The sequence below is a fragment of the Canis aureus genome, chromosome 35, assembly GCF_053574225.1.
Source record: "Canis aureus isolate CA01 chromosome 35, VMU_Caureus_v.1.0, whole genome shotgun sequence".
In the NCBI taxonomy this organism is placed as follows: Eukaryota; Metazoa; Chordata; class Mammalia; order Carnivora; family Canidae; genus Canis; species Canis aureus.
In genome coordinates, this window is record NC_135645.1 from 9,716,802 (window position 1) to 9,737,935 (window position 21,134).

The 21,134-nt window shown below is 37.6% G+C and overlaps 1 long non-coding RNA gene across 1 annotated transcript in view; it reads left to right on the forward strand.

Annotated features, from left to right (window-relative positions):
* Positions 1-21,134, forward strand: part of LOC144305144 (uncharacterized) — a 611,557-nt gene that overhangs the window by 66,505 nt on the left and 523,918 nt on the right. Inside the window, exon 2 of the long non-coding RNA XR_013372178.1 lies at positions 13,619-13,729. This is a non-coding gene — a long non-coding RNA (uncharacterized LOC144305144). The remainder of the gene's footprint in view (positions 1-13,618; positions 13,730-21,134) is intronic.

Consider the following 21,134-nt stretch of genomic DNA (forward strand, 5'->3'; position numbering starts at 1 on the left):
AGACAAAGTCAAATTCCCTGCTGAAACCAGTAGCACAGCAGACTGATAGTATCCTATTTTACTACCAAGATTCCTATTTCTAAGCTTCAACATTACTTTGAGTTACCTATTGACACCTGCTATTTACTGATTTCTTTTCTAATTTTTTTTCTAAGCTGTCTCTCTTTAATATAAGCTCCATTAGAGTGAACATCTTGTTTCTTAGTTACCATCATGTACTTGGTAACATAGAGATATGTCAGTTAATATTTGTTGAATTCATTAACCAGCACATATCTAGAAATCTTCATTTAATTATTTTCCCTAGAATTTTCTATTTTCTAAATTTTCTAAATTTCTATAATTTGGCCCTGAACTTAGGAAATTCACCACTTTACCTTCCTGACAGCTGGGACATTTGCCTGGCTGTAGTGTTTTGTTAACTACCTTTCTTGCTTTCTATAATCTTTATCCAGCTTTGTTGAGATATAATTGACAAATAAAATTGTAGGAATCAAAGTATACAGCTGGATGATTTAATATACATATATGTTATGAGAGGATTCTCCCCCATTGGGTTAATTAATACATCCATTGCCTCCTGCATTTACCTTTTTTTTAATATTGAGAAGATGTAAGTTTTACTCTCACAAATTTTAGTTATATAATACAATATTATCAACCATAATCACCACATTATACATTAGATTCTCAGACCTTATCTATATTGTATCTGAAAATTTATATCCTTTTACCAACTTCTACATATTTCTTCCCTGGCAACCTACTCTCCTTTTCCATGTTTCCTTCTCCCCCCAACCCTGCCCTACCCCTTGCGCAGATTCTACATATAAGCGATGCCATGTGATATTTGTCTTTCTCTTTATGGCTCATTTCATTTAGCAGAATGTCTTCTGTTTATCCATGTTGTTGCAGATGATAGGATTTCCTTATTTTTTAAGGCTAAATGATAACCTCTGTGTGTGTGTGTGTATATGTGTGTTGTGTGTGTGTATACTACATTTTCTTTATCCATTCATCCATTGATGGATACTTCAGTTGCTTCCAAACATTGGCTGTTAAAAATAATGCTGCTATGAACATGGGAATATAGATATCTCTTAGAAATTCTTTATTTTGAATATATACCTGAAGTGGGATCATTGGATTATATAGTTTCCCCCTATAATCTATTGTTATCAGTATACCGGTACTGTGTATTAAATCATCAAGTTGTACACTTTAAATCTTATAATTTTATTTGTCAACTACACTTCAGTAAAGCTGTAAAAAAATGATGAAAGCAAGAAATAAAGTTAACAGAACACCAGAACTAGGAAAATGTCCTAGTTGTCAAGAGAGTAAAGTGGTGAGTTTCCTAAATTCAGTACTGGTAATGAATACTAGATTATATAGGCAAGAATTTCTAGAGTTTGGTATGCAATTTGCCTCGATATGACAAATTGAATTTATTTGAGTGAGCTAGATTTATTGAGTCCAACCTGGATGGGTTCTGTGCTAGGTGCTGGAGATATAGAGCAGAGGGTAGGGGAGAGTAGTCTCTGCACAATTAGATCACAGCTTACTAGTGTATGAGTCTATCTCTAATCATTGGACAGTTCCTGGTGTCCTTCCATACTAAGGAATACCACATGAGCAACTGAGAGCTGAGCTGGGACATCTCACTTATGTTTTCCCTGTCTATCTAGTTTATTCTCCATTCTTACAACTCTATATACAAGATGCATTTAAATGGACATGATCACTAAAAGCCCTATTTTTTTATTAAAAAATATTTTATAGCTAGTAATCTATGGGTAAACTGCTGGTTTCTCATTTAGAAGCCCAGTTCAAAATTAGGCAGTATGGATAATAAGAAACGACGGAGACTCGTCTCCTCTTTTGAATGGAAAAGTTGCTGTAAGAATAGTATCTACACAATGAACAACAAACTTAAAATTGTTAGCCCAGAGGAGTTAATTTTTTTTTTTTTTTTTAACAGAGGAGGCTGTCTGAATTGACGGAGACAAGGAAAGTTCATGACAGAGATTTGTTGGTTTAGAAGAAAGGATTTAGGGCATTCTAGGTGGGAGAAAGGGCTGAGTAAGGGCTCATAGGCAGGAATGAGCTTGGGAAATGATCCGACTAATGGGAGAAGAATTGATCTTCTCTGGAGGCCATGGGAGATATGAGTGCAAGACTCCAGTAGGGCATAAAGTACCAGCACAAGGACTTCATATTTGATCTGAAAAACAAACAAAAAAGATGGAGCACTATAATTTCTTATTGAGGAGAGTTACTAAATCAAAATGTTTAAAATATGTCAGTTTTGTTGATGGAGGTAACATGGAGGTGATACAGAGAAGGGGTAGCTATGGATAGTCATGAGTCACCAGCAAAAATTTAAATATAATGAGATCAGGTCATTGATAGAAGACATAAAGCATTAAAAGAAAATTTAGAGAAATAATAGCCTATTCAGATATTGGGATGCAATGGAAAATGGGACACTTAAGTTTCTCTTAAATTTTAACTCTAGTGACCTAGAAAAATTTCCGCATTGGCCAGAATGGGGTAATCTTGGGGGGCAGATTGAAGTAGTTATAAATATGAGCTTGAAATGATATTACATTCCCAAGGAATAGCTATCCAGTGGGTTCAGGATCCTTGTGTGAGGCTGGTGCTAGACAGAAAAAAAATTAGAGGTCATTTGCCTTAGGATACAATATGAACAAAGAAAATATAAGAGCCCTTCCAGAAGAAGCAGTAAAGGGGTGTAGAGAGTCAGTGATTATACCCCAGAGAAAGTTCACAGGAGAGGTCAAGAAGAAGAACTGGAGTTCCTAAAGGGAGGAAAGAGTGATTCATGACCTCGGAGAACACCATCAGGGCAGCAACGCAAAAACCAGAGGTTGATACCGTGTGACAAAACATTTAAGGAGGATGAGAAAAAGCCAGGGATGTGGTATGTAGATAATAGTGTTCTTTGTGTAAATAGGGAGACTGAAGCATCCAGACAAAGCTAAACTAACCCTTCTGCTGAGATCGTGTAAGAGTAGCATGTAGAGGAATGTTTCCAAATACAAGTTCAAGATGACATTTTCACTTGTCAATGGCAAAATAATAAAATATGAGGCCAGTGCAGTATATAGGGCAGTGTCAGATGAATTTTGTCGTGTATAAGTTCCTACAGTATCACTTGCAATCTATCATTATGAAATTATAGAAACTATCGATGATGACTAGTCTACATTTGGTTGGAAAATGAAATGCTAGCCACATGGTTTTTACTCTCCTTGTTTTTGTAAACATGAGGTCTGGTGATAGTGATCTCATGTATCTGCTTTCCCTAGGTTTGTTCTCTAGGACCTGGAGTAGGGTATTTCTACTTGGGGACTTCCTTCTACGTTCACAAACCATTGGCAGTCAGAGGGCAAGATAAGTAATAATTTATTCCACTTGAGTTGTTGAAAGATGCTCAATACAAAAACACCAGATCCTGACAGTTTTAAAGCCCCACTGCAGGTTCAGAGCCCTGTCTGTCACTTATCTTAAGCTTCTATGGAAAATAAAGATCAAATATCTCTGAAGCAGTGTTTAGTGTCATAGCTATTTCTTCAAGAGACAGTTTTTTTTTTCCACCCACTAAATCCCTTGCACTTTATTATCATCTGAGTCTCTGTCGTGTGATTTTCTTGAGGTTCTTGGATATATAAGTGCGGGCAGATTGGCAGTAGCGAAGAATAAATCTTTTTGGCTGGATCCTCAAGACATAGCTTCTAGTCATAGATTCCTTTACCTCTTCTGTGGAGTGACACTTTGCAAGTCATCTTCGGTGTCTGGGAAATAAGAATTTTCATAGTAATAATACATAAAAGAGGTAACATTCTCATTTTTTATCTCATGAAAGATTCTGTTCTAGTGTTTTACATAGATCAAATCCTTTTCTCTTATGATAACCTTATAAGTTGACTTCTATCCTATCTTTATTTAAAGATAAGTATAGGGGATGCCTGGGTGGCTCAGTGGTTTAGCACCTGCCTTGGGCCCAGGGCATGATCCTGGAGACCCGGGATCAAGTCCCACATCGGGCTCCCGGCATGGGGCCTGCTACTCCCTCTGCCTGTGTCTCTGCCCCCACCCCCACCCCGCCCCTTTCTGTGTGTCTCATGAATAAATAAATAAATAATCTTTTAAAAATACATAAAGATAAGTGTAATAAACCCCAGATAGGTTAAATAATTTGCTTGTCAGTAGGACTAACAAATTCCTATGGAAAGGTTTAAACTAAGAGTCCAGCTCCAAATGTGTTCTTCATTCTCAAAATGCACTGCTTCAAGGAGAAAGAACTATAAGAACCATACATTTAGGAGAATGTGCCCTTATTCTGCTATAATATTCAAAACATCTCCAGAATTCTCTTTTTAGAATCTCCTCTAGGCACATTCATTTAAATATGTTCAGTGATGGTAAAACTCTGTTTGGGGGATAAAGTTAACATTTAGAAATGATCAATGTCAAAATCAAAGAGACTGTTAACTGGAAAGAGTCGGCTCTAACAAGGTGCACTAAAAATGTGTTTGACTTTAGAAGATATTATTTGAAATGAAGGTATAATCTCATAAACCATCTTGAAAAGGGAACTGCTCACTGGATATTTTGTCCGTTGTTAGAAAATCAGTCACACTAGCTATTGGTCATGTGATGCCTCCCGGTTCTTAATGAAAATTCTTCTGTTCTCATGAATAGAGCCTCATGTGACCTCCAAATGGATAGGCCTTTCCTTGGTAGCAGTGCTTCTATGCAAGCAGGGTTAAAATTTCTGGCAGTACTCTAAGATGGCCTCACTAAGTAGCTGGGAAATCCAAATGGGTGCAAAAGTAATTTCTGTAAAGGAAGACTACATAGTAAGCACAATTTTCTCTAGTCTCTTTGCTAATGATGCATAAAGGTGGCTTGATAGAGCCACTCATTTTGATTACAGTAACTAGAGGTCTAGAGCAAGTGTGCCATTTAACATCTCAGTTCTTTTTCTATCAAACATTGGATGAGAAATAAGCTCTACATGATATTTCAGAGGAAATCATAATAGTTGGTGTGAATTGTCTCTTGTATGTGACAAAACAGAAACTCATCAATGAGGCAGATGAGTAACCAGTTCTTTCCATTCCGGCTACTGCAGCTCAGAGAGGTGAACTGACACTTTCAAAGACACACAGGAGATGAATGCCAGATCAGAAAATAGAAGTCAGCGCTTCAATTGTTATTCAGGCAGTGGATACAATTGAGCTCCTTTCAAATCAAAGGATGTAGGGTCACCACATTACTAGCATTTTCAGTAGACACTGTGTGAATCACCACATGCAAATATGGCCCCATCAGAAAATGTACATCACTTGTTGCTTGATGGTAGAAGATGAGAATCAATCATGTGTTTTCAGAAAAAGGGACTCCGGGAATAAGGTCCCAACCAGTTATTTTCAGGCTGATTTGAAATTACTGATGGGAAGTCGAAAGGACAGATAAATCTTCAATTCAGAGAGAGCAGGACCAACTTGTTTCTTGACCCAGATGACGAATCATTTTTCACCCTCACCTGTGACACAAACTACTCATTTACTAGCTGCTCATTTCCTCTCTCTGTATTCCGTCTGCATAGTAGCACCAGCTGACATAGAAAAGAAAGGAAGAGAAAGAACAAGTTGGCAGGGAGTCAATATATTTCAGTGTTTTATTACTACAGACGCTAGTAGCATTTAGTTGGTGAGTCTGAGGAGAGAATGAGTATTTCTAAAGTGACTCAGTTATCAGTAGAAATGATTAAAGGCACAACAACAAAGAAATCTATGGATTAATTAGCAGGTCAATGGTGGTTGAGTAGCTATTACTAAATTACATGGTTTGCATGCAAGAGAAAGGATTAATCTTTGATGTTTTCCAGCTTGGGTGACTTGTGTGTTAGAATTCCATGTCAGTGAGAAGAGATTCCCATTGATTGGTTGATAGGTAATGAGATCAGAAAAGATAGTCCCTCGATTTCCTTCAATTCTACACATTCACGATTTAATCTTGTTTTCTGTCAGGGATACAACCTTCTTGCTATAGTTACTGACAGTGAGATTTGAAGACTTGATTAATAATAAATAAAGAAAACAGAGCTAACAATACTATAGGAGAGAAGAAAAATCAGGATTAGCAAAAGACAAGGATTTGGGTGCCAAGAGGGACATACGTGTTCTGGGAGAGGGAAGGGCCAGTAATAATTTATTCTTTGGAATGGATAGAATTTGATCGATTTGAAGTTTGAAGATAGAAGTAACAGAATCACCAAGAAACCCACTGTTTCATGAATTCATTTAACAAATATTTATGGAGATGTACATGTGCCCCTCCACATATATGTACCTTTTATATATTTATAATTTATATATACATTTACCTTCTATATTTATAATTTATATATACATTTACCTTCTATATGTGTGTGGGTATTTAGTCTGTTTGTAGGGAGGGCAGAAATAAAAAAAAATAAATAAACTAATGGTTATAAGTGAAAAGTGCTAGGAATAAAACAAAAAGTGGAGCTAGCTAAGAGACTAAGAGTTCAAAGCAGTGGTTGGGGTCAGATGTCAGTATGAAAAGAGGCAGTCAGAGTACATATCCATGCAAGGCTTGAAGGGAATGACAGAATCTTGTCATACATATATCTAGGGAATACTGGTCCAATCAGAGGTAACGGCCAATCCAAATATCTTAAAGTGATATGTGGCTGGGGGTTAATGGCAGAGTAAGGAAGCCAGTGTGGCTGGAGTAGAATGGCCAATTTGGGGAGGGGGGTGGAAATAGAAAATGAATCAAAGGAGGTAAATTAGGTAGTTAAGGGTCCTGAATTGGCCTTTATAAGAAACTCAGTTTGGAGAACTGAGCCACAGTTGTAGGATTTTCTTCCCAATCCAGGAACAAAGAAGGAGCAAGACATTTATGATGGCTCCAATGAGAGATAATGTTGCAGTAACCTAATGTGTGGGATTAATCAGAAGGAAAAAAAAAAAAAAAACTATCCTTGGGGCTTTTCACATAAATGCAATGAAAAGCAAACAACCAGGAGAGACATTTATGCAAACAGGGGAACTCTACTCTAGGAATTGGGAGCCAACTAGATTGCACTAATGTGCATAATAATCGTAAACTGTCATAGTGCTTTTGCTTTAGGTCTGCATCTAGACAGGCAATGCCTAGAACATTTTTATCTCATTTACAAATGACTTTTATGCCCATTAAAATCTTGTTTTCATTTCAATTAATAATTCAGCCAAAAATACATTTATGAAACAGAACTTTTGCTGATAGCTATTTCTAGAAGACAGTTGAAAGGCCCTAGGAGAAGAAAATGCAAGGAGGTTTTCCTGGCTAGAACTCAATGTAGTATAAGCAGATGTTTGAAGGTATCAATAATCAACTGTGTCACATAATCTCCTTCATTTCCATTTTGAATGAAAGGAAATAAGATTAGGGTATGAAGGGTTCGCATTAGAGCTGTTGTTTAGACTCCTTTTAGATCTAAATCTGGAGCAGTTGGCTAAACTGTCTTTGGGGCTTTGTTGGCCTCAAATTCATCCTCTTCTGGGGTGCCTGGCTGGTTCAGTTAGAAGAGCATGTGACTCTATCTGGGGTCATGAGTTTGAGCCCCACAATGGGTGTAGGGATTATGAAAAGAAATAAATAATATTTTTAAGAAATTAAAAAAATAAATTCATCCTCTTGCACCAAACTTCCTTGCCCAGCAGGAGTTGAAACCGGCAACTAAAGCCGCTTCTTACTGTGAGGATCACATGTGTGTACTGGCAGTTTTATTTCATTTAAGCAGAATGTTATTGAGGGGGATGTTTTGGTGCTGTATATGTCCATTCAAAAGATATATATGCAGCTTGGTTATACTCAGTTTTACCAAGAATGATTTTTTTTTTTTTTTTTTGTCTTGAATAGGTGTAGTTCCAGAAATATCTTGGAACCTCTACCATAGCTATGGTTTTGAATTGGTGCTCCACTTTTCACAGTGTAGATAATGTTGATTTCTTTGTAGGGGTCTTTTATGTTTACCAGCTTGCTATTCTTCTATGAACTCAGGCAGGATCTATAATGTACCATTTTGGACAAGAGAAAGGATAATATTTCTCACTCAACCTCTTCATATGACTAATCAGCAATAATTACATGACCCTAAAAGCCTCTTCCTTGGGTCAACTGAATTTTTGCTGCTACAACCATAAGTATTTGCACACATGACCTGGCTGGTGAGATACTGCATTATAGGAAAGAGTTAAAGCTAGGTGAGGACATTTGCTCTTTTCTTTTCTCTCTTTTCTCCTATGCCTGGGTTCTTAAGTCTGCTATGACTTAAGAAAAGCTCCAGACTAAATTTAGGAAAAGGATCCTTTGCCTTGCTACCTGGGAACTATACTAATGCCAAAGAGATTATTAAACTACAATTGTTTCCCCACCATCTCAAGATTGAAAACTAGCTCTTTCAGCCTTGAAATCTTAGTTTTTTTCTCTTATTGCCAACCTGAAAAATATTAAAGGTATCAAATAAATGATAAGATGGAAGTGGCTACTTTTAGTCTACTGAGTCATGGAAGCTTCTCTGCAGAGCCATTTTGAATAATGTAGTCATTAGTTGTTCCTAGACCTGGGGTGCTGCCTTCATCCTCAAGAGCTGTACCTTCCCCAATGGAATATTCCTCAGCCATTAGAAACGACAAATACCCACCATTTGCTTCAACGTGGATGGAACTGCAGAGTATTATGCTGAGTGAAATAAGTCAATCGGAGAAGGACAAACATTATATGGTCTCATTCATTTGGGGAATATGAAAAATAGTGAAAGGGAATAAAGGGGAAAGGAGAAAAAATGGTGGGAAATATCAGAAAGGGAGACAGAATGAGAGACTCCTAACTCTGGGAAACGAACTAGGGGTGGTGGAAGGGGAGGTGGGCGGGGGGTGGGGTGACTGGGTGACGGGCATTGAGGGGGTCACTTGATGGGATGAGCATTGGGTGTTAATCTATTTGTTGGCAAATTGAACACCAATAAAAAATAAATTTATAAAAAAGAAAAGAGCTGTACCTTCCCTAAAGCCACCAGGGTAATTAAATGAATTAAATTAGGCATTTATCTCTTTAGATTGTAAGATTTGCTTATAAAATTGGAGGAGAGTGTGCTGGCCCTGTACTGCCTACCAATACCTCAAGAGAAGGTGGCACAGTAACAACCAGTCATAGTTCATTGAGATTTGCTTGTTTGTTTGTTTTGCAAAAGTTTCTAAAAGCTTAGCCTCCTTTCATATGGCAACACCCTTGCTCATACTTCTGGTTTATATTTTTTGGTAAACTGTATGTAGTTAAATATTTGCACTACTTGTCCAGTTCATAAATGGCATCTGATTTCCCATAGCCCAACACCATCAAGTTGCCATAACAACTCGTATATAATATTAAGCTGTAGGAGCAGGGCCATTCTCAGAAGACGTGGGGTAGATTAACCTGCATCAATTACAGTTTCCACCACTTTAATTGTGTTTGTTTCCAACTTTTTATCCAGAGAGTCTATGGATTTTTAATAAGCCTCGCAACGATGCACTCACCAGTCCACATTTGAAAGGCCTTTTCTGGGTCAGGACCACCTAAGTTTCTGGTGCGAAGAATATTGGTGAGCACCTCAGGGGTTCTTTATAAAAAAAAAAAGTGAGGAATATTACCACTAAATATCTAACTGTACGGCATTCATAAAAGCAGATTGTAATTTGTTCAAAGATCAGAGGAATTGTAGCATGTCATCAGGATAGAAAACACATTTTACAGAACAATGTGAAATGCAGGCCAAGCTAGATTTACCAGATACTCTGTCCTCACCAGTTTTGCTGCTGTTCTCTTTCCAAGCTTTTCTGGCACCAACAGGTCCACACCACGTCCACATCAATGGTAGGACAGCCATCTTTTGTGTCTCCTACCCTATGGTTTTGGTTATGCCATCGCAGGAAACCAATGAACGATAAGGTGAAGGTTGGAACAAGACAAGGAGTCATATGAACTTCTCAGTTGTTTGAAATGAGTTAGGTGAGAGAGGGGGCAAGACTTTGCAATCACGCTGGGCTACAATGGAGGGAGTATGAACACCATCGATATGTCAAGTGAGAAGTAGAGTGGTTCCCCACCAATAATAATTAAATTAATAGTAATAATAACAACAACAATAACAACACCATTAATAACAACGTGGATTTGCTGGCTCTAGTTTCCTCTGCACATTCCTCCCCCAAAGTCAGACTCATTAAGGATTTGCTTTGAGTTAAAAGAGGGGATTGGCAATAGATGCTGAAGAGAAACTTCCAAAAATAACACAATTGTGTGAATGTCTTCGAGGTTTTGTGTTAGGCATATTTTATGAATCAGTAACGCTAATAAGTCTGTTACTTCAAAGAAATTCATTTTTTTTGGAATACGTTCAAAGCAACTTCTTTCTTTTCTTCCTCCCCTCTGATAAATTACCTTTGTCGACTTAAGAGAAACGATGTTTTCCTGAAAAGTTGACAAAGTACCTTACCAACACTAACACTCTCTTAAAGTAATCACTACCAATACTATTAGGTTGAAAATAAATCATTTGTATAACCGAGTGCATTTCTAATGAAGTTCCTAAAATTCAACAATATTCTTGAGTGCCTCTTACATGCAAGGCATTTTGCTATGCCCTATGCAGAATTCCAAGAGAAGCAAGGTATGTCTCCCAAGTCTCAAGCAACATGTAATCAAGTAGGGGGAATCAGACAGTACACAAATAACAAATCATTTTAATGAAAAACAATAGTCTAATTGATCTCTGGCATCTAGAGACCGATGACATCACTAATTTCCTTTAAGTCACCAAACAGTGGCAGGTATAAGGTCGGTTGATTGATATTTATTTAAATGATATGCTGAAAAGTAATAAGCATGATGGTCTATTTAATTACCAATCTCTTGAGCAATTTTTCTTTTGCATTTTGGATTAATTTCCATTCTTGAATGAAAAATACCTCTCCAGTTTTTTTTTTTTTTTGAACGAATTTGTTGGGTACTTGGGCAAGTTTAATTCTACTCTAGGTTGGCTATTATGTGTGAACATATGTGCATGTGTTTGTGTGTTTATTAGAGCGCGTTCTAATGGAAACACCTCCTTGTTCTTGATTCCCTTATTGGATTGTCTGGCATTACTCAATGGTGCTACAAGCCAATCATGATACACTACTAGGAGCCATGCACTGAACTTTTTCAAAAGCAGGCCACTCGTTTTTCTAACCTTTTTTGAGAATTGTGTATGCATATATTGTGCGTATTCTGTATATGGGAAAATGCATTTTAGTAGCATTTACAGTTTACAAAGTGCTTTCACTATCATAGCTCGCTTGAATTGTACCACCTTGTGTTGATCAAGCTAGAAACATCATTATCTGCTTTATCAATAGCTCCTTTTTATACCTATATACAGCTTTTTTCCAGATTAAGTCGATTCCATCATAGAAACAATCTTCCCACTCTTCTCCATCGTCTTCGCTAACCTTCTGTAATGTCTTGCCTGGCTTAATGCCTCGACCTCTGATTGATCTGCCTACCTCTACCCCACATTCGCCCCATCAAATCCATTTCTCTCTAAGCATCCGGGATATGCCAATTTTGATTATTGATGCTCCTCTGTTTAAAACATATCCCTGCACCCCAGTTGCTCATAAAATAAATTCAAAATCCTGATCCTGGTCTGTTGAGTCCTATTTTATTTAAACCCTCCTTCTCTTTATGTTTATCTCTTCACTACAACATTCATACAGTTATGCAGGATTATTATTTCAAAACATATAAAAATGCCACTGCTGAACTATTAAAACCAAATATGTACAAACTAAAATGGGCCAGGTTTTTAATTTTTTTCTTTGCCTCCATATATACTCTTCCTTTCACCTGTATATATTTTTACTGTTTTTTACTTGGTTCACCTTCAGATTTGAGTCTGAATTTAAAATATACTTTGGGAAGGCTTATCTGATCACATCATCCTCTGTTCTGGCCTGAATTAGATATTCCTGGCTTTTAATTCTTATACAAATTAAGTTTAATGCATAACATTTTCATTCTCCCATCTTTCTATGTTCTCTTGTTGTACATAAAGTCCATGAAGGTGTGGGACTGGCTGCTTTTGATCGCAAATGTTATCTCGAGGGTTCAGTATAATATCTAGCATTTGGTAATACTTTAATAAATAAATGGTGAGGAAAGAATAATTAACCTAAAAAATACCACCAGTGTGATATTTATTTCCATCATCTCATTGATTCAACAAAGGAGGTTTCCTGATTTTGATACATACTGGAGTTGTATATGATGCCACCACTGGAGGAAGCTGGGAGAAGGCTCCAAGAGGCACAATGTACAGATTTGTATTTGGCTAGGTGCTTCTGATATTTTTTAAATAAAAAGTTAAAAATGTGATTTAGAAAGGCCAGATATGGTGACTCCCATTTACATTTGAGGAAAGCAAAGATTCCAGAGTCAGGTCATTTGAATGAAATCATTGTCAGCCACACGACATGGACACTTTTGAGTAGAGCCACTCTGATCTTCAAGCGAACCTAGCACCAAGCACCATGTTTGGTCCTTGAAAAAATTTAATGTTCTGGCCCAGAGCTTCTGTATCATTTGTGGTTTATTTCCTAACCTGAAAAGTTGAGCAAGAAGGAATAGGGCCCCCCTTTAGGCCTCTCATTAAAAACCCAGATTTTGTAGTCACCCCAGGCTGTCGACTCCCTTATTTATTTTTAAAAATTAAAAAAAAATATGTATTTTATTTTGCTCTGACTCAAGCTCCCTTCGCTTATTATTTATTGCATATCTTCATTCACTAGTATTTATGAAATGTTTCATATCCCAGATCATGCTCTGAAAAATGAAAAAGTGGAATATGATGCAGATTCTGTTCTCAAGGGAACTCAGATTCTAGCAAATGGCATTCAAATGAAAAGTTAACTGCAGGGCGGTGCCATAACTATTGTTCTAGCAATGAATGCATGAATGCGGGGTGCTGGGCACATGGAAGAAACACTTATTTTGACCTTGAAACATGTATAAGTGCTTGATAAAGGAGGTTATTACTAAACTCAAAGCACAAGATTGGACAACCAGGATAGCAGGACTGAATGGCAGAAAGGGATACGGTTGCTGGGGTCTAATGAAGTGGCATCATGTAGAACGTCAAAGGCAAGGGGGAGCAAGACGAGGAGAGACCCTCAAGGTACACCTCTAACCCAAGTAGCACTGACATGTGCCTTTCCATTCTGAAAGGTATTTTCTTACTGAGACACCTACAGACCAAGACCTAAAGGGGGTGAGGTAGGCCTTGGTATTGTCCATTGCCAAGGATAAGTGTCATGGTTCCGTTGTGTCCCCATGAACTTTGATACCAGTGCTGAGATGCTGATGACGTTCTTTCCTGAAGAGTAAAGAGAATATTAAAAGGAAGGAAAAGGGAAGCCAGGAACAAACAGGACTTTTAGATTCCAAAGAATTTTATTAAATTTCTCTCTGTCTCTTGCTCTCTTTCTCTTTCTAGGTAAGTGAAACTGATTTTTACAACAGAACTGTGATTGCCAGGCTGTGTCGGCACATGATTTTCTCCACCGAAATACCACCAGGGACATCTCAGTACTTCTCCACTTGATTTGTGAGTCTTTCCCCAGAAGTGCCAAATAATAAACAATCTAGAATTAAGAAATATTTAAATGGTTGTATTCATATCTCCATATAATGTTTACTTGTACCTTTCTTGACGGTAAGTGTACCCTGTATGTGAATCATGATTGTCCGCAAGGAAGCCCTGAGGGGACTGTTATTCTCATTACAGTAATATCCGTAGTGAATTTTCATTAAGGAATATTCTTCCCTAATGTATTTTTCTTCATTTGATTTGCACGAAGTAACTTTTTGAGGGAGTAGTCAGGTAAGTGTCTTTTATTATTTGAGATACGGTTCTCTTTCTATATTGATACTTCCATTTTGTTCCTTTTTTCCCATGAAAGATTGTCTTGACGGTATGGAACTGGATGGATCTTTGGTGTGCTCAAGAGTCTAAAATATTAAACCGTGTGGCTTCTTTCCCAGTGTATTATCCAAATCTACTTGGAGGTTGGAGTTTTAGACTTGTAAAAAAAGGAGCTCTTAGCGCAACGTAGAGTAGGATCTACTTGGCAAGATGGGAGATAAAATAGTAAAAAGAGGGAAAAGAATACTTGGGAGTTATTAAATATTTGAACAGTGTCTGCTCCTAGAAAATTGGCAGGGACTCTTCTTGGCCCCTGGCCTGGGCTTGGCCCTTCTCTTGGCTCTTCACACTTACAATTCTTCACTTCCTTATCTGGCTTTCCAAATTTTCTGATTGGACAGCATCGGCCATGTTGTATTTGGCTATTTGCATTTACTGAGGGGCTCTTAGTTGTTCCAGTGGACTGACTTCTGTATGACTTGTGTGTAATTCAGTACGGGTACCTCTACACTCTACAGGGAGGTGACACACCTCCTTATTCATAATAATTATCCTAGCTGATGGAGCTCATCAAGCCAGCCCCTTGGCTCACTGGATGGGGACAGATTTTCTAAGGTGCTGCTGAATCTCTGTTGGAATCCTGTCATCAATATCCATGTGTGAAATTAATTACAAAGCACAATGGAATGGTCTTGCAGCAAAAAGACTGAACAGCTTCACTTGAAGGTCACTGTTGGAATTGGCCTTGTGTGAGACATTATTATAAACTAAACATTTCACTTTGTTTCATTGTTAATTGAGTGCCTCATTCAACGGTTTGCCTTTGTGTGTCAAAACGGGTCTTGCTATATATGGAAAATGTAGGATGAAAGTATCGCTGTGCATTATGCAGCTTTTAATTCCAGAAGTGGAAAGGCCTGAAACACCTCTATCTTAAGGGGGAAAAAAAAAGAATAATAGATTTCAATGGATATCATGGTGATGTTTTGGTGAGTTTTGATTTCATAGATAAAAATTGGTAGTTGATATTAAGATGATGATGATAGTGATTATGGTTATAGTAATGATGTTCTAGGCCTGAGCATATCAGTGTCATAGCTTCTTTTAGCCTTTGGTTTGCTGTGCCTTTACCATTTCCATGTAAATGTGGACGACAGCCTAACACATAATTTTCATTGCCAAACTCTTGATACTCCTTATAAAAACATCCAAAATAGCAAATGGTTGTATTAGTAGATATTAGTCGTAGATTCTCAGTAGAAAAGATTCAGTCCAGACCAAACTGGCTATGTCCTGATGAAGTAACTCCTGGGGTATGACCACCAGAATCTCACCTGGGCTCCTTGGTTGCCACCTTGGCAAGTAAATGAATGAATGGAAAAGGATGTGCCCAGAATGGAAGTGATGAGGCTCTTCCAGCATTCACTTCTTACCATTCTTCTACAGAGCTGTGACTTTCTTACCAAGGTTCATCTCCATATTTTCGCCATGTTCCTACCTCTTGGCAAGGATAGTAAAAACAATAATAGCTAACATTTATCTGGTGCCTTCTCTGTGTCAGGCACTGTTCTAAGTGAGTTCGAATGCATTAATTCATTTAATCTTCACAACAAATGCGTGAACTAGGTAGTAGAATTGATCTCAGTTTTTCTTCAGGAATCTAAGTCATAAAGAATTTGAGCAGTTTGTCCAAAATATTTGACTTCTCAATCTGTGCTATAAACCACTATGAAGACTTAGCACATGACTGAGTGATTTGAAATTTCCTTAGCTTTTGTTTGATTCATCTGCTTTGGAGATATAATTTTTATTATCAGTATTCTCATAATCACTATGACTTTTAACCTCCTCCTAAGCTTTATATTCCAGGTGACATATATACATTATCTTATTTAACTTCCACAACAAACAAAGACTGTATCTTTTTTTCCCCCCATTTTATAGTTGAGGAAACCAACACTCACAGAAGTAACTCTACAAGTGTTGTGTGCACAGCTGGCCACATCTAGGTCCTAACCCTTATATACCATATCATACTAACTTCTACTCAACATTCCATAGAATATTCTTAGTGTATGCACTGACTACTCAGGTGGCATATGATGTTGGTGTGGGAACTTGTGTGTTTCAGAGATGTGTTCTTTGTGTGGTAGCCTAGTCTAAAGTGGTCCCTTTGGAGAATAGCTCTGTGACAGAGCCTAGATCCATGTATCCAGGGCAGTAATGAAAAGAAGGACTAGCTTTTGTGCGATTAATGACAAAACGATTATGCTGAATAAACTTCCATTTGGGTGATCATTAGCACTCTTCATTTCATTCTATATTTTAATGTCTTTGCTAAAGCCTGTATGTAATTTGCGGTCATCTTCAGCATCTCCTTGCTTGCCTTCACCTATCTCTTCTCCACTGCAGTCCCAGATGGCATAGTAGCAAAGATGATTTGAAAAATATTTCCATTTTTAGTACCACCTTTATAAACCCTCACATCTCCTTTAAAAGAATTTTTTTTCTACGTGTAAACCTTCAAGGAGTCCGAATTTGGATTCATAAGATATACTCTCACAAAATACTATTTTTCAGTTAATGTCTCTACCACTCTGAGCTGTATCCTGTGAATTCATAGCTTTGATACTCCAAAACCTGTGCTGGTACTTTACACATTTGTTGGAATGAGTTTTTAAAAGCATTTCTCAAAGTAGATTTTTGTCAGGTCATGGGAGGGGGTCCCGGGTGCCTGGGGAGTCAGGGGTTGTTCTACTGGAAGGAAAGGGAGAGAAGGGGACTGTATAATGAAATAGAAGGCATTTTGCCTACTACACAATTTCCCCTGAGGCCAACTCTGTATATGGTTTCTGTCATACTTTTTGTCTTTTTGAGTAAGGAGAAGGTTTCTGGTAATAATGGTCTGCTTTCAGAAAGTACATGTATGATGAAATTGTCTGCCTCGGGCTACCTGTATTGATTGTTTTCAGGAAAATATGTGATGAGCTAGGAATGCATCTTAACACACATTGTACTCTCTTTTTTTCCAAACTTATTTTTCTTTGTTTCTAAAAAGTCAGCAGACTTTTTAGAAGTCGAGGTTGGGGTGGAGATATAACAGAACACATAATAAAGTAGATGAGTATATGCATTTTCATAGTTTTAAGACAGAAAAACAAAAAGCTTCAACTAACACTATAATGTAAAACAGCTTTTAAAACCACATTGTAATATACACATATTGGTTATCTTGATGGGTTTTATTATTTCCTCTCATACTAGAGACTGAAGGAAGTCCATAGAAACCACACATACAATCATGTGGAAATACTCAACCTAAATCTGGAGTAGTTTGATGTGTGACACTCAAGGATTAAAAGAGAAAAATTCTCCAGTTGTCCTGTGTTCTTATGAAGTAGAACAATGAAAAAGCGATTGCGCATGGAAGTGTATTCTGTGAAACTATTTTATTGATCTGAACATATTCAGTTTATTTTTTGAAATACTCATTGTACATAAACACACACACACACACAAACATAAGTCTCCTCTAACATTGAAGTGATTGATACCTGAGACTTTGTTGAGGGATTGTATGTTTTATGTAATTTTCACTAATAAAATATGTCAGATATACTTCATTTAGTTGATACCCTTTAGGCTGAGCTCCAGAATCGAACCAAGTGCTCTGGACATTGTCTGGCCAGGGCAACTCAAATTTGTGAAGTGAGTAAATGACTACTTCAGGATTCAATAGCAGATTTTGTGTCTGTTCCTCAGATGAAGATATTTTAACTATACCTCAAGTTAGGTTATAGAAGATGGTGATCTAGGTTGATATGTAGATGTACATTATAGTTATATGGCCTCCATCCATATCTTGATCCTCCACTTACCAATTAGGTGACTTTGGGCAAAGCACCTCTTTATTGTGGGGTTTACGAAATTCATTCCTAGAAATCACTCAGAGTATTCTCTAGTCAATAGTAAGTGCTCAAGAAATATTAGTTCTTATAATGAGGCCTGAAGCAGGATTCTAAAAGAAATTCTCACATACTTTTCAGGGTCTTTCTTATCATCACTGTTAGCACTAATACCATCATCATTCTATAGGAAAAGTAGTTCCTCTGGGGCCTTTCTGCTTCTGACAGTGGAGATGACTCTATAGATTAATTATAGAGCTTTGCTTCTGCGAGGCACCACGTTTTTAACATTCATATTTCTTCCTGAAGGAAAAGAAATATTTTTGACTTGAGTTTTTAAACTATAATACCTAACTACTGGTTTGCACAATTAATCAAGTGTTTTCATAATCTGGTTACTGTCTTGGACTTGTAGAATTTCAGATTAGGAAGGCTAGAATTGTAAACTACTTTTGTATATCCGCAGTGGGCCATATATGTAAAGGGTAGTAAAAAATAAAGTAAATGGAATAACAGATTGCTGAAGGGAAAAAATCACACAATTCAAAATTTCTTTAATTATTTGGTTCCTTTGGGTTTAAGGTTTATTCTGAATGATTTGCCTTTGCAAATGTATATTATGCAAGGAAGAGTCTTAAACTTAAAAGATCTCAGGTCAGGGAACCTGGGTGACTCAGTTGGTTAAGCATCTGCTTTTGGTTCAGATCATGATCCAGGGGGCCCAGTGGAATCAAGCCCAGGGCTGGGCTCTATGCCCAGCAAGGGGCCTGCTTCACCACCTCTCTCTGCACTCCTTCTGCTCATGCTTGCTCATTCTCTCTCTCTCAAAATCTTAAAAAAAAAAAAAAAAAAAATCTCCAGTCATCTGAACCCAAACATAAGTGTTGTTGAACCTGCTGTGGTATCTTCATCTAGTGACCGTCCAGCCTATATTGGGACACCTTTCTCATTTCCAAATTTGTCTCTATTCCTTCTTTGGCTGAGTCCATTAGAAAATCCCTTCTTAGACAAATGTTCTCTCTTCTGGTAGTTTCCATTTTTAGTCCTTCACTTCCCATCAATCCTAGCTATAGAATTCTATCCTAAAACACTGAAGGTATTTCTCCCTTTCCTACTTTGAGGTGTTTCATGTTTACCAAATGATTTAGTGAATTTCACTGATCCTCAATATATGGTGTAATTAGTCCTGTTTTACTTGAGAATCCCAAACACCAGATAGCCCAATGCCTCTACCAGAAAAGGATGCAATCCTAGCATTTTCACAGGGACACAGGTAGACATGCTGTTTCAAGTCCCCTCGCAGCATTCTGATTCAATTTCGATAGGGCAAGGTTATCCCAAGACAAATAGATACAGATGTTGTCTTTTTCAGAAAAGTATCACAGGACTGCATTTCTTTTGAAATTAGTTTTATTTTTTGGCTTAAAGTAGTAACCTTTTTTTTCTCTTGAGAAACCTCTTGCCTGAAGAGCCTCTGGTTTGAACCTTGATTTCAAATTACAAAAACAAAAACAGAGAAAGAAAATAGAAAAAAAAAAAAAAGAAAATAGAGCAAGTGAGTAAGGGAACAGAAGGAAAGAAAAAGGAGAAGGTGGCAAGGGGGAATAGGAAGGGGAAAAAAGTGAGACATATTTATGATATAGAACTGGCCTAAATCTATAACTCAGAGAGTAAAAAGATTTACACAAAGAACATCCTTGATTTATAATAATTTATACAAAGAACTTCCTTGATTTATTATTATAATTTATAATAAAAAGGGTGAATACTATTCTAAGAGATATATTATTTATATACTACATGTGTATTATATATAATATACATTATAATAATCATACTGTATTATTAATAAACTTGCCTAGTCCTCCCTAAAACACTTTGAAGTAGGCTTATTTATTTAATTTTTTTTTTTTTAGATTTTATTTATTTGAGAGAGAGAGAGAGCACACATGAGTGGGGATGTGGGCAGAGGGAGAGGGATAAGCAGGCTCCCAGGACTCAAGGCTCAAGTCCAAGACCCTGGGATCATGACCTGAGCCTAAGGCAGATGTTTAACCAATGGAGCCTCCCAGGTGCTCCTGAGGTAAGTTTAATCATCCCATTTCTATAATCAAGGTAGTTGAGATACAGAGAGGTCAAGTAATTTGCTTAAAGTCACTCATCTGAGGGACACCTGGGTGGCTCAGCAGTTGAGCCTCTGCCTTCAGCCCAGGGCATGATCCTGGAATTCCCACACTGAGTCTCACATGGGGCTCCCGGCAGGGAGCCTGCTTGTCCCTCTGCCTGTGTCTCTGCCTCTCCTGTTGTCTCTGATGAATAGATAAATAAAAACTTAAAAAAAAAGAAAAGTCACTCAGCAATGTCCACAATAGCCAAACTGTGGAAGGAGCCTCGGTGTCCATCGAAAGATGAGTGGATAAAGAAGCTGTGGTCTATGTATACAATGGGATATTCCTCAGCCATTAGAAATGACAAATACCCACCATTTGCTTCAACATGGATGGACCCGGAGGGTATTATGCTGAGTGAAATAAGTCAATTGGAGGACAAACATTATATGGTCTCATTCATTTGGGGAATATAAAAATTAGTGAAAGGGAATAAAGGGAGAGGAGAGAAATGAGTGAAAATATCAGTGAGGGTGACAAACCATGAGAAACACCTAACTCCGGGAAATGAACAAGGGGTGTAGTGGAAGGGGAGGTGGGCGGGGGGGTGGGGTGACTGGGTGATGGGCACTGAGGGGGGCACTTGGCGGGATGAGCATTGGGTGTTATGCTATATATTGGCAAATTGAACTCCAATTAAAAAAATTTAATTAAAAGAAAGAAAAAGTCATTCATCTGAGAAATGATGGGGTTTGGAGTTGATCTCAGGAAATGCTTATTCTAGAGCCTACAGGTTTTAACAATCCCTGCACCCCAACAACAGTGGCTAACATTTATTGATGACTTACTAAATATCAGCTACTCTTCTAAAGAACTATTTAATCTCACAAAACCTTCTGAAGAAGATCAACATATTATCCCCTCCAGAGGAAGAAACAGAGGCACAAATATCTTAAATCACTTCCTACACTCATAGGTCCAGTTAGTGGTAGCGTTAGGATTTGAATGCAACTTTGGAGAGAAGAATGTCAGCCAGGCCCTTGAAGATGTGGTCTAGTGGATGGAAAGGGCACA